We start from the raw sequence: 12,966 nt of genomic DNA on the forward strand, positions 1-12,966 counted from the left end.
TTTTTTTTTCGAGACAGGGTTTCTCTGTGTAGCCCTGGCTGTCCTGGCACTCACTTTGTAGACCAGGCTGGCCTCGAACTCAGAAATCCGCCTGCTAAGCAGCTGGGTTTTAAGATAAGTACTTTTTGTGTGTTTCCCTTGCCTAGTGGTTCTCAGTGTGGATCTTGAACCAGCAGCAGACTTTATGACTCTGTGGTGATCTGTCTTGAGTCTCAGCAGCCTTCACATTGGGAATGGTAAATAGCAACAGTGCTGGTGCCCGTGACAGCCACAGCAGCCATACTTACTGAGCATTTCTCTACCCACATGGAGTTTCAAGTGTGGAACACTGGTCAGAACAATTTACTTTAGGACAACTCTTAAAATAGATTCACCCGATACAATACAGAAAGATGGGCTTGCATAGGCATGGGTAGAGATGGGACCCAGCACACCCCTGCCATTCCTTTGATTTGTCTCACATAACTCAGTGTTGGCTTCAAATGCCATAACTTGATCAAGCATCGGCCAATAGTGCTGTTTGTCTTTGCCTCTCATGTGATTGCTTATTTGTTTACTTTTTCAAAGTTGCTAATTTCTCCGCCTCCTCTTCCTCCTCCTCCTCCTTTCCCAAGAATTTTTTTAAATTCTTGGGAATTTTTTAAATCTCTGCTTTGTAGAATTCAAGGTCAGGACATGCATCCGTTTGTTTGCTCTTTATTATCTACTGCTACTGTGACTAACATTCAGCCTGAAGCTACACACAACTCCCACCAAATCTAACATCCAAACCTGCACACGTGTTACTGTTTTGGTGGTTTCAATTCCCTGTTATATAACTCACTACAAAGATCAAAGATCTCCCATTGAAATACAGAAATTCAAGCCACATATATGCTAATCAGTTCCTAGGCAGCTATTTTTAGTTGCTGAGAAGACAAAAAAAAAAAAAAAAACTTCATGCCAAGAGAAGAAAAGGTACAAATTCCCATGACAATTAAGGTTCTCTAAACTCCATTTCCTTGGCTCTTCTCACTCAACAAACTACTGAGAGTTGCCCCTCATGTTACCAACCTCCCAAATGGGGAAGTTGTCTTAGTGCAACTACCAAGGCTCTACCTCATCAGTTTGGAAGACACAGCGTGCCTTTCAATCAGTGCTTCTCAACCTGAGGGTCTCAATCCCTTTGGGGGTCACATATCAGATATTCTGCATATCAGATATTTAGACTGTGATTTATAGAGATAGTAAAATTACGGTTATGAGGTAACAATAAAAATAATTTTATGATTCGTGGGTCACCACACGTGAGGGACTATACTAAAGGGTAACAGCATTAGGAAGACTAAATTCCACTGCTTTAAATGGAAAACTATTAACCTCAAACCGTCCTAGACTTTTACAAACTTGGTTCCCCAAAATGCCTCTGTTTCTGAGTCTCCTGAACCCCGTAAGCTTCCCTCTGGCTTGCTACGGAATGGTAATAAGCCTAGAGCCTCCTAACCCTGTTGAGTAGGGAAAGAACTGGTCTACCTTTAAAAACTTCATAGAGCCCAAGAAGATAATGTAGAAGTGGTGATGACTGCAGATGCTTTCCTTTTTCTTTTCTTTTTTTTCTTCTTCTTCTAGAGAGAAACATTGTATCTTATGAACACTAAAACCAGAAAGAGGGAAAGAGTGTTTGTGGTCACTGTCTCTAGGCAAGATTTTGTAGAGCAGAAGAGTAAAGCAGAGACCAAGCTTCCCTACCCAGGGGACTCGCAGCAGGGACAGTGCTGGCCTACCCACCCAGGACAGTTACAGAAGTATCTGCCCCACCACAGAGCCCTCTCAGATGACTGAAATGTAGGGTTGTCTGTGTGGATAAAAGCCTTCTCCCCTAAAGCTGTGATCATCTACTGATTCTTCTCTTCTGTGTGCTGCCTCCATCCTCAGTTGGCTATAAAGGGTTTGTCCTTTTAGATATTACCTTTTAGATCAGACCTAGATCCCTGTGGTTGTGGTATGCTAGTACTCTCTCCAGGAAGAGCCTCATCTTCATTTCTACTCGTCACTCCTCCCCCTGCCTCATCACCTGGGAGAACCTATGCAACTTGGCTATGATAACAGAGCTAAGTGCAGAGACTAAGAGCAAACCCAGGACACTAGATCCCAGTACTTAATCTTTTTGTTTCTTTGGCTCCCTTTCCCCCCATATTTCCTATTCTTTATTTTCCCCACTACCTAATGCATTGACCTTTATTTCTTTTAACATTTATTCTGTTTGCTTCCACAAATGATCCATGCTCCAGTTGTCAATATTTGATGGAGCTCTTCCTGCACTAAACAATGGCTGAGTGAGGGAGGCCGAAATGGAGGAAGGCTGCGGGTGGTGGCATGCATGTCAGTTTGTGGTTGGCTGCCTCCTCTTCTTCCTATTTTACATCAAAACCCTTTGGACCATTCTACCAGCTCAACTCTGATAATTTTTTAATTTAGTTTGGTTTTTTTTATGTGTTTTTTGTTTGTGGTTTGTTTGGGGGGTTGTTTGTTTTGTTTTATATTTTGGTGTTGGTTGTAGATAAGGCAAGCTTGTGAGTACTCAGATTGCTTAGAAAGTGAAGCAGCTGTCACTGTTAGGAAAGACTGACTGGCTCTGCCTTGCCACAGACCCTTGAAATAATCCTCTCTCCTGCAAAACTAAAGCTAAAACAAAGAAAAGCATGCAAAGAGATAAGAGTATCTGTTTTCTGTAGGTTCTGCAAGGGACTTGTGCCATCTCTAGCATGCTCCATTGCTACCAGTCCCTCCTCCACCCCTCCCCTGTCCCCACTCCCAGGGCCAGTGCTAGATCTGGTTACATGCAGGAGTGACTTCCCTGTGTGTCTGTCCCTTTCTAGGGCCCTGGGCTGCTCTTTCCTGGTATGTTTGGCCCAGCCTGTATACATATCTTGTAAAGTGAAAAAGGGCTGAGCAAGGCAGGCAGCTACACAGGACATTATCAGGATGCCCAAATTCCAGAACTGTTGAAGACCCTCATAAGAGGTCAGACCATAGTTTTGATTTGCAAGAATATTTGGTCCAGAATTGAGAGAAAACAGCACCATTAAGTGTGAAGCCACTCTGCCCCTAGTCTATGCGCAGTTGTTAAAGGGCCTTTGTACATCATCCAGCTCTGAGGGTAAGGATAGCGTGACAACTTTTAATTTGATATTGCTTTATAGAGGATAGAAAAGGGTGGTAGGTCTGGGATTAAGAAAAATCAATCATTAAATGAATAAGAACAGAAATTGTAAGACCTGATGAGCCTTACGTCCGGGATGTCCCAGTCACAGAAACACAGAGACAGAGATAGATGCAAGAAGTTTATTGATCAAGCATGTAGGGGTGTCCTGCAATGGGGCAGAGGAGACCGGAATCTCCTATACAGTTCAAGGGTAGGCCTTGATAACAACAAGAGTGGTTTAAGCCCATTATTGGCCAGAGCTGACCTTTTCATTCCCCTCTTTAGAAATGGTAATTAGCCTCTCCCTTCCCTGGAGAGGCAAGTGTCTTTTCTTGACCTTCCTTAAGCACCATTGGTGGCCCTAGGTGAGGTGACGTCTTAGTCACCAGAAGAGGGAACTGAAACATTCTGCACCTTCCCTGTGGTCAGGGCTTTCTTGTAAAGCTTGTTTTGCTGGGTCATTCTGGGAAGGGAGTGTTCATCACAACCTTCTAGAGGAAGGTCCCCAGCATGCTATTCTAGCAAGGTCTTTCAGGTCATCTTATGTTCTCTAAGGTCACATATCCCCACATCCCTGCCCCCTTTGTTTCTCATGAGTATTTCAATCATGAAATCATAACTCACTCTGGTCTAACTTGTGATACTGTTGTCTCAGCATCATAATCTGAATGGTGCTTATGCATTCTCTGATAAAGGCCAGCAAGCGGTTCAAAATGCAGGGGCCAAAATGCATGCCTTTAATCCCAGCACTTGGGAGACAGAAGCAGGTGCATTTCTGAGTTTGAGGCCAGCCTGGTCTACAGTGTGAGTTCCAAGACAGCCAGGACTAAACAGAGAAACCCTAAAAAACAAACAAACAAAAAAACAAACAACAAAAAAGTTAAAAGCAATCTCAGGATTATTAATGGTCCCAGGAGGGTAGATATCAAAGTAGTGAGCCAAGGGGAAGACCTAAACCAAGACTTGAACCACCCCTGACTTTGCTCTCTTTCTCTTTTCCTTTTGGCCAGTCCCTCCCTAACCTTGGACATTGAGTCCTTTACAACTCCAGAGTGGTCTATGTAGAAGCAGCATTTTTCTTTTAGGGCCGCACACTGACCTCTTTGCTAGAGAAAGAGGAGGTCTAAGCCTCTCCTGTTTTGGAGTACTACCTCAGATAATGAAGTCAAGGAATTCTGGATCTTGGAAATGGAGTTTTCCATTTCTACTATATGAGCATCTATAGAGGCCCTAAGGCTCTGATAGCGCTGGCTCTGTAAAGCCAGTGCAGATGATCCTGTGGCAGTCCCTGCTGTTCCTAGTCCTAGCCCCAGCAGGATTGAAATGGTTATTCCTATAGGTTCTCTTTTGGCTCTGACTGGGCCCTAACCCCAGTGGGATAACAGTTCTTCATAAGGATGGTATATTAATCAGGGAACCAGATATACTAACAGGCAAACATCTTGGCTACTGTTAAGCACTTGAAACTTAGCTCACGGCATGACCCCCGAAGCACATGCCCACCACCCATCTGGTGGGGTTAGAAGGTAGCCAGCGAGTTGATTACTGGGCAGGGTGCATCTACACAGGTGATTATGTGTGGGAGGAATTCTTCCCCCACACAGTCCTTGACCAGTGATAGCAGACAAGGCAAGTCTGGCATTCTGCTGTTGCCACCAGCACAATGTGGCCTAAAGCCAGCTTACAAGCATCTGGGAAAAGGTCAGGCCAGCAGGTGGACAGGGTGGTGATCTTTGATAGACTCCAAACAGTCTCTCCTGCCCTGTTTAGCACCTGCCAGGTTAGGTTGCACGGCTGATGAGGACCAAGGATAGTAGAACACAAGGGAAAGATGCTAAGATACAGTACCAGGGGAAGGACCTGTATCTTTGGGTCCTTTGATGATCTTCAGCTTCAGAGGGTTCTCCCTAGTCTGGACTCTTCAAGTGGGGTGGTCTTCTGGAATTTCGGCTTCAGTTGGGGGAGCAAGCTTCACATGTGAGGTGTGTATCCAGGCGGCAATTTCATCTACCTTGACAGCAGTTGTAGTAGTTAGCAGTACTAGATAGGGTCCTTTCCTACAGGGCTCAAGCGTCTGAGCATGGTGTCAACTCGCATAGACTGAATCTCCAACCTGGAACTGATGTGATGTCTTAGGGGTACCAGGTTTGTAGGTAGCTGCCAGCTGTGACCATTCTTTTTGTACCACCTGCAGGCCCTTTAACCTGGAGGACAAATATTTGTTACTATGACAAGTGGGTTCAAGAACATCCCCCAGAAAAGTCAGGGGAGCAGGAGTCCCATACAAGATTTCAAAAGGAGTCAGACTAAATCGGGAAGGGGTGTTCCTGACTCTAAACAGGGCCAAGGGAAGGAGCACCAGCCAGTCAGCACCAGTCTTCATGGTCAATTTAGTCAAGGTCCCTTTTAAAGTTCTATTCATACTCTGTACCTGCCCTGAGCTTTGATGTCTGTAAATACAGTGAAGTTTGCAATCGACCTCTAGGTACCTCGGCACTCCCTTGCTTACCTTGGCAATGAAGGCAGGGCCATGATCAGATCCAATTGCCTTTAGTTCTCCAAATTGGGGGAGGGAGGAATGCCTTCCAGTATCTTCTTAACTACCACCATTGCAGTCTCTTGCTTGGTAGGGAAGGCTTCTACCCATCCTGAGAAAGTGTCTATAAAAATTAGAAGATATTTGTAGCCATACTTGCCTGGTTTTATCTCGATGAAGTCCATTTCCCAGTAGGTCCCAGCTTATCTCCCTGAGGTCTCTTACTGGGGTCAGCTTTGGTTCTGCAAGCACTTACCTTTTGGCAGGACACGCAGCTGTGAACTATTTTTTCCACCAGGTGTTTCAGTCCTGGAATATAATACTTAGATTTTAAGGCACTTTGAGTTAAGTTGCTTACCCCCAGGTGGGTCCATTGATGCATTTGTCTTATCATTGTCCACACTTGTTCTTCTGGTAGAATCTTCTTTCCTGACAGCACATACCAGAGTTCTTTTTCCAGATCAAAGCGGTTGTTGGGGTCTCTTGAGATAATTGCCAGATCTTCAGCAGAGTACCAGAGCTTGGGTCCTGATGATCCTGGGTCTCTGACATCCATTACTGAGGCAGGCGACTCTCAAGGCCACTGCCCTGGCCTCCTGGTCTGCCAGGTTATTTCCTCTGGCTACAGGGGAATCGCCCTTCTGGTGGCCCAGACAGTGTATGATACTTACTTTTGCTGGCTTATGCAGGGCTTTTAACAAGGCCAGTTTTGTGCTTAATCTCTTTTTCTCCAGAGGTTAGGAGTCTTTGCTGCTGGTAGATGGCACCATGAACATGTGATGTTGTGAAGGTATACCTGCTGTCTGTATAGATGTTGATCTTCTTGCCTTCCCCCAGTTCAAGGGCCTTGATGAGGGCAATGAGCTCAGCCTTTTGGGCGGAGGTTCCTTCAGGCAGAACCTGTACCCACACAAGTTGTTGTCATCTACCATGGCAGCACCCACTCTCTGCTTTCCTCCTTCCAGGAAACTGCTCCTATCAGTGAACCAAGTAGCCTCAGCGTCAGCAAGGGGCTGACCAGACAGATCTCTGCGCCAGCCATGTGCTTTAGCAAGCACTTGCTGACAGTCATCGATGGGAGGCTCAAGGTCAGGGTCTGGAAGCAGGGTGGCCAGGTTCAAACCCATGGGAGGTGTAAACGTGATTCTGTCAGAATTATGCAACAGAGTCTGATAATGGTCATCTGAGCATTGGTGATCCACCAGTCTGGTGGTGGGCAAACCATACTCTCTGGAGCATGTGGAGCAGATACCACCAAGTCCTATACCATGGTTAATTTGTCCAAGTCTTTGACCAGCATAGCAACCAAGGCCACAATCTGCAGGCAGGCTGGCCACCTTGCCGCAAAGGGTTCAGTTTTTTGGACAGATACACCACTGGCCTCTTCCATAGTCCCAGTTTCTGGGTCAAGACCCCTTTTGCTATGCCCCTATTTTCTGCCAAAAACAAGTGGAAGGGCTTGGTCACGTCTGGGAGACCCAGGCCAGGGGCTGACATTAGGGTTCTCTTAATGGCATCAAATGCCTGTTGTTCTTTTTCTCCCCAGACAAAGGGCTGTTTGTTCTTAGTGAGTGGGTATAATGGAGCCTCTATCTCAGTGAATCCAGGTATCCAAAGGTGTCAGAAGCCTGCTGTGCCTAAAAACTCTCTGACTTGTTTCTGGTAGTGGATGGCAGAATATGGAACACAGGTTCTTTTCTAGCCTCTGACAGCCACCTCTTTTACTCTTTAAGCAGATAACCCAGGTAACTAACCTTCTGGCTGCAGATCTGAGCCTTCGTGGCCAAGGCGCAGTAGCCCAGTTCTCCTAGTTCAGTGAGAAAGCATTTTTTTCCCTTCCAGGCACAGTTCTTTGTTGGAAGCGGCCAACAGGAGGTCATCTACGTACTGTAAGAGAGTTACCTGGGGATTGGCTGCCAGAACGTAGCCAAATCTTAGTGGGGAGCATCATCAAAGATGGTGGGAGAGTTCTTGAAGCCTTGGGGCAGGCGAGTCCAGATGAGTTGGCCTGTTATGCCCAAATCTGGGTCCTTCCATTCAAAGGCAAAGTACTCCTGATTCTTGGTGGCCAGAGGCAGGCAGAAGAAGGCATCCTTGAGGTCCAGAACTGTGTACCAAGTTCTGGAGTTGAGGGACTCAACAGGTTATACAGGTTGGGGAGCATCGGGTGGATTTCCGTCACCCAATTGTTCACTTCCCTGAGGTCCTGGAAGGCCCATAATCATTAGTTACAGGATTTTGCACAGGGAGGAGTGGGGTGTTCCAGGCAGACTGACACTTCCATAGAATCCCCAGCTGAAGGAGGCGTAAAATGTGGGGTCGGATCCCATCTCAAGCCTCCTTAGACATAGGATACTGGTGGACTGTTGTCAGTCTGGACTGGGCTTTCAGGTCTACAAGGACAGGGAGTGATTTTTGACTTTCCCCATCCCTGCAGTTTGTGTCCATGCCTGTGGGTAATTCTGCAACCACAAATCCAAATCTTTAGCTTTTTGACTCCCATTTTCAAACAATTGTTATTCACCCTCTAACTTCATGGTCAATACCTGGATAGGCTTTCCCTGCTGGCCTCTGATCTGGGGTTCCTCAGGGAAGAAATGGATCTGGGACCCTATTTTAATGAGGATATCTCTCCCTAACAGGGGGTAGGGGCATACATGGCCCACACCAAGATCCACTGTCCTTCAGGTAGTCCATGAGCATTATTTCCTGTTGCCCCCTGGACCCAGGACTTCTTATTAGAAATTGGTCCATCAGTTTGTAATAGGACTAAGTGTTGGGTCTCTGTGTCCACAAGAAATTGGATGGGTTTCCCCTCCACTTTAAGGGTTACCCTAGATTCAGGGATGGGGTCTGAATCCCATCACCCCAGTCACTGTCCTCTTGCACAGCTAGCACCTTGGGGCCTGGTAGACTCTTTTTGGGGCCATAGAGTTCCCTCTTCTTCTTCTTCTTGGGACAGTCTCTCTCCCAATGACCTTTTCTTTACAGTAAGCACATTGGTCCTTAGCCAGAGGCTCCATTCTGTTGCCAGGTACTATCTTACTAGGTTCTCTAGTTTCTCTAACTACAGTGGCCAAGACCCTATGGAGGTTCTTCTCCCATCTCTTCTCTCTTTTGAGCTCTCTAGCTTCCTGTTCTTTCTGCTTTCTCTCCTCCTTCTCTTCTTCTGACTCTCGGTTGTGATATACCTTCTCCTGCTACTTGCACTAACTCTCTTAAAGACTTGTCTTGCAATCACTCAAGTTTCTGCAACTTCTTCCTGATATCTCTGCTAAATTGGTCAATAAAGGCAATAGTAACTGTTGCCTTATGCTCCTCAGTGCTAGGATCATAGGGAGTAAATTGGCACAAGGCCTCCATGAGCCTCTTTAAGAAGGCTGAGGGAGACTCATTCAGCCCCTACACCACTTCCCTTACCTCAGTCAAATTGGTGGGGTGGTGTGCTGCCCCTCTGAGACCTGCCATCAGAGTCTGGCGGGTGCTCCCCACCTTCTGGGGTGTTGAAGTCCCAGTTCAGTCTAGTCAATGGGAAGCCTGCATCTATATCTGCAGGAGGGAAGGATACCCATCCTCCCCTGGAATGTTCTTCCTGGCCTCTAAGAGGATGCACTGTTTTTCTTCAGTAGCAAAGAGGACTTGTAATAGCTGCTGACAATCATCCCATGTAGGCTGGTGGTTGAAGAGGAGAGATTCTACTAGGTTAGTCAGACCCTGGGGATTTTCAGAACATGGGGGATTCTGAGACTTCCAGTTATAGAGGTCAGCAGAGGAGAAGGGCCAATACTGGAGTTGTTGATGATCTTGATCAGAGGTCCGTATGCCTGGAGAGGCAACACAGTCAAGGTATCTATTGGCACCCTGCACTGGCTCTGCGTCCCTAGGGCAGGTCCTATAGCCTCGCCTATTGGTGAGTGGTGGGGCAGCTGGGCAGGCCTTCCGACGCTGGAGGAGATGAAGGACCTGACACCTGAGGACAGAGGGCAAAGGGATATGGAGGTGGGGAGTCAAGGGGGAGTAAATCAGTATCCTGACTAGAAGAGAGGACCTCCTTCTGAGGATTGTCTTACAGGGTCAAAATCTTGGTCCTGGAAGGGGAACAAAAGGACGGACCCAAGAGAGGGATCTGTGACCAAGTCTTCCCATACAACTATGTATGGGACCTGGTCAGGATGGCTCGAAGACCTGATCCCAAAGATCTTCTTAACTGCCTGTATGGTGGGGAGGGAGAAAGATTCTTCCGTTGGCCATTCTGCCTAAAGAGTGTGCCATTCAGAAGAACAGAGAGTGGTCTGTTTGTCCTTCAGAACAGCAATAGACAAGTTATAAGCCCTGGTTTTTACTTCACCCCAATGTTTCAGGGTGAAGCCCAAAGGAGTTGAAACAGTCTGTCCCATTCTGTCCAAAAATAATATCAGTCATCCCAGTCTACACACAAACAGAAAAACAGAAAGCAGAATACCAATGTGCCCCCCCCCCCAAGGGCACACACCGAATAACTCAGGAGAGGTCTTCTCACCAAAGACCTCTGGAGAAGTCGAACCTTTTCGAATTCCCACTGGGAGTCTGAAGTGTCCTCCAGAACTCCTGTAGCCACACATTACGGCACATCTACCAGCAGCTTCTAGCTACCCAAGTCAGGCAACTCCTTCGCAGAGTCTTCAGAACCAAAACCAAGCTGATCAGCAGTTGATTAGGGTCAGAGAAAGTAGAGAGGCACAGACAAGACAAACACAGAAAACATAATTGTGGTACCTGCTCGAGCAGTCCTCTGGTCTCCAGTCACTGGTCCCAAGAGAAGAACTTTCCTGGACCATGCACCAAATGTAAAACCTGATGAGCCCTAAATCCTGGGTGGCCCACTCACAGAAACACAGAGACAGAGATAGATGCAATAAGCAGGAGGTTTATTGATCCTGCGTGTCAGGGCCATCCTGCAATGGGGGCAGAGGCGACCTGAATCTCCTAGGCACCCACTTTTTATACAGTTTAAGGGTAGGCCTTGATAACAAGAGTTGGTTTAAGCCCACTGTTGGCCAGAGCTGACATTTTCATTTCCCCCTTAAGAAATGATAATTAGCCTCTCCCTTCCTGAGAGGCAAGTGTCTTTTTTTGACCTTCCTTAAGCAGCATTGATGGCCCTGGGTGAGGTGAGGTCTTAGTCACCAGAAGAAGGAACTGAAACATTCTTGGTCATTATCTGCACTTACCTTGCAGTTGGGGCTTCCTTGTAAAGCTTGTTTTGCTGGGTCATTCCAGGAAGGGAGTGTTCGTCACAACCTTCTAGAGGAAGGTCCCCTGCATGCTATTCTAGCAAGGTCATCTTATGATCTCTAAGGTCACACATTCCCACAAAGTCAGTCATTAAGGCAGAGGGGAGCCATGTACTCCCTTATTTTATCCCTACAGACACAGCTTATCTGCAGCAACATGCTTCTTGTTGGAATTTGCTTTATCTGAAACTTCAGAATTATTAGGTGGAGTTCACAGTACTCTACCTTCCTTAGACTCCTGAGTGCTGGGATAACAGACATGTATCTCCACAGGTGAGGCTCCAAAGGGAAGATGTTAGGGATGGAACACCTGACCTTCCCTATGCTCAACATGGCTTCACCACTGTGTTCCATCCTCATCCTAACTGAAACATCACCTACACTCTTGCACTAAATAAAGATGAAATTAAAACAACACTATAAGGCTGGGTCGTGTGTAGGTTCACCACTGCTCTATCACAAGCCACCACAAATGCAGTGGCTAAGAATGGAAAGCATGGCTCTGTGATCTGTCTGCTAATTGACTCTAGTAGAGACCAGGTGGCCTAGAACAGCCTCCCTCATAGATGTGATAGTCAGTATAGCAAATAAAATACTAAAGGTCACAATTTTTTAATTACCCCCAGAGAAAGCCTGGTACTAGTAAGTGCTGGTTTCTTACTGTGAGCTCTTGGGGACCATGTTTGTCTATTTCTTTGATATAGTTAATAATCCCACTTTACAGGCAGGCATTCTGCATATAGCTAACTAGATAAGAGGCGTCTGCTCTTGCCATTGTCCTAGCTTGCCTCATTCAAACAGCCCCACATTAGCTGTTTGTTTCCATCATAGCTTTCAGAAGGCACCATGTCCATGTTACGACCAGCATCCCAAACCATCCATCCTTTATCCCAAACAAAACTCCTTTCTTGGTTGACTGAGGCTCCTGCTGTCATTACAGGTACTCTACATTTCCAGAGCCTCTAACTCCCAGCAGTCATTGCAGTCAGCGCATTAGAGTGATCAATGAAGGCCTCACAAGGAATCCACACAGATGATGCAGAAGCGAACTGCCTCTCTCGGGCTTGTGTAATTAATGCAGGAGACACCATGCTCAGCTCTTCTACTGGGAAACACTTTTGCACACACACTGCAGCTCTAAAGTTGTTCTGACTCTGTGCTTCCTTCTCCCTTCCTTCCTCCATTGTTTCCCTCTCTCCTTTCCTTTCTTATGCTCTGACCTTTCTCTCCATCGGTGTCAACATAGATACTCACATCTTTATTTGCTTATTTCCTAATTGTTCAGCATTTTCACTATAGAAAATACTTAGGGAAGGTCAAGAACTCAATGGTGTGGACATGGTGTAAAATGTGCCCTAAGCCGGGAAGGTGCCTTACCACCTGCGCTCCAGCTTTGACGTGTGCTTGGCAGCAAATTGCAAGACAATCAGGAAGACAGAAGCACAGCACATTTTAATAATCACCCACCATTTCAATGGCTTTGAGCTTTCAAACGTCATCTCTAGTTATAGGGAAGAAAATCAACTTGCAAGCCCTCTCCCTTTTCAATCAGCAGAAAGAACAACAGACAACTGGTGATAATTGTCCAAAGGAAACAGCCGATAAATATGAGCTGCTCCAAGATGCATCTAGAAGCAAGTCAGCAAATCTTAGCTCATCAGCTTCCCAGCATGGATTTTATTTTATTCTAAATCAGTTACTCATTAATGTGGACTGTTCTTTGCATTATCATTTTATTTACACTGGAAAAATGCAAGACACATTTCAAGGCCAGCAACTGGAGCTGCTCTCTAGGGTTGCTCTCTTGTAGGCATTTCTTTCTGTGGCCTCCTGAAACTCCATGCTAATAGAAAACACCCAGGCCAGATGCTCAATGGTAACAAGTTAAAATGGCACAGGAAAGGAAACAGTTTTCTTTGATTTTTAAAAACAGAACAAAAGAGCATATGAGTGATGGGCAAAAAGAGAAAAGT

At 46.2% G+C, this 12,966-nt stretch overlaps 1 pseudogene; it reads right to left on the minus strand.

Annotated features, from left to right (window-relative positions):
* Positions 1–6,401: 6,401 nt before the first annotated feature.
* LOC110304143 lies at positions 6,402–12,492 on the minus strand (annotated as a pseudogene).
* Between the last annotated feature and the right edge of the window lie 474 nt (positions 12,493–12,966).

The sequence above is a fragment of the Mus caroli genome, chromosome 11 (genome assembly GCF_900094665.2).
Source record: "Mus caroli chromosome 11, CAROLI_EIJ_v1.1, whole genome shotgun sequence".
Taxonomy (NCBI): domain Eukaryota; kingdom Metazoa; phylum Chordata; class Mammalia; order Rodentia; family Muridae; genus Mus; species Mus caroli.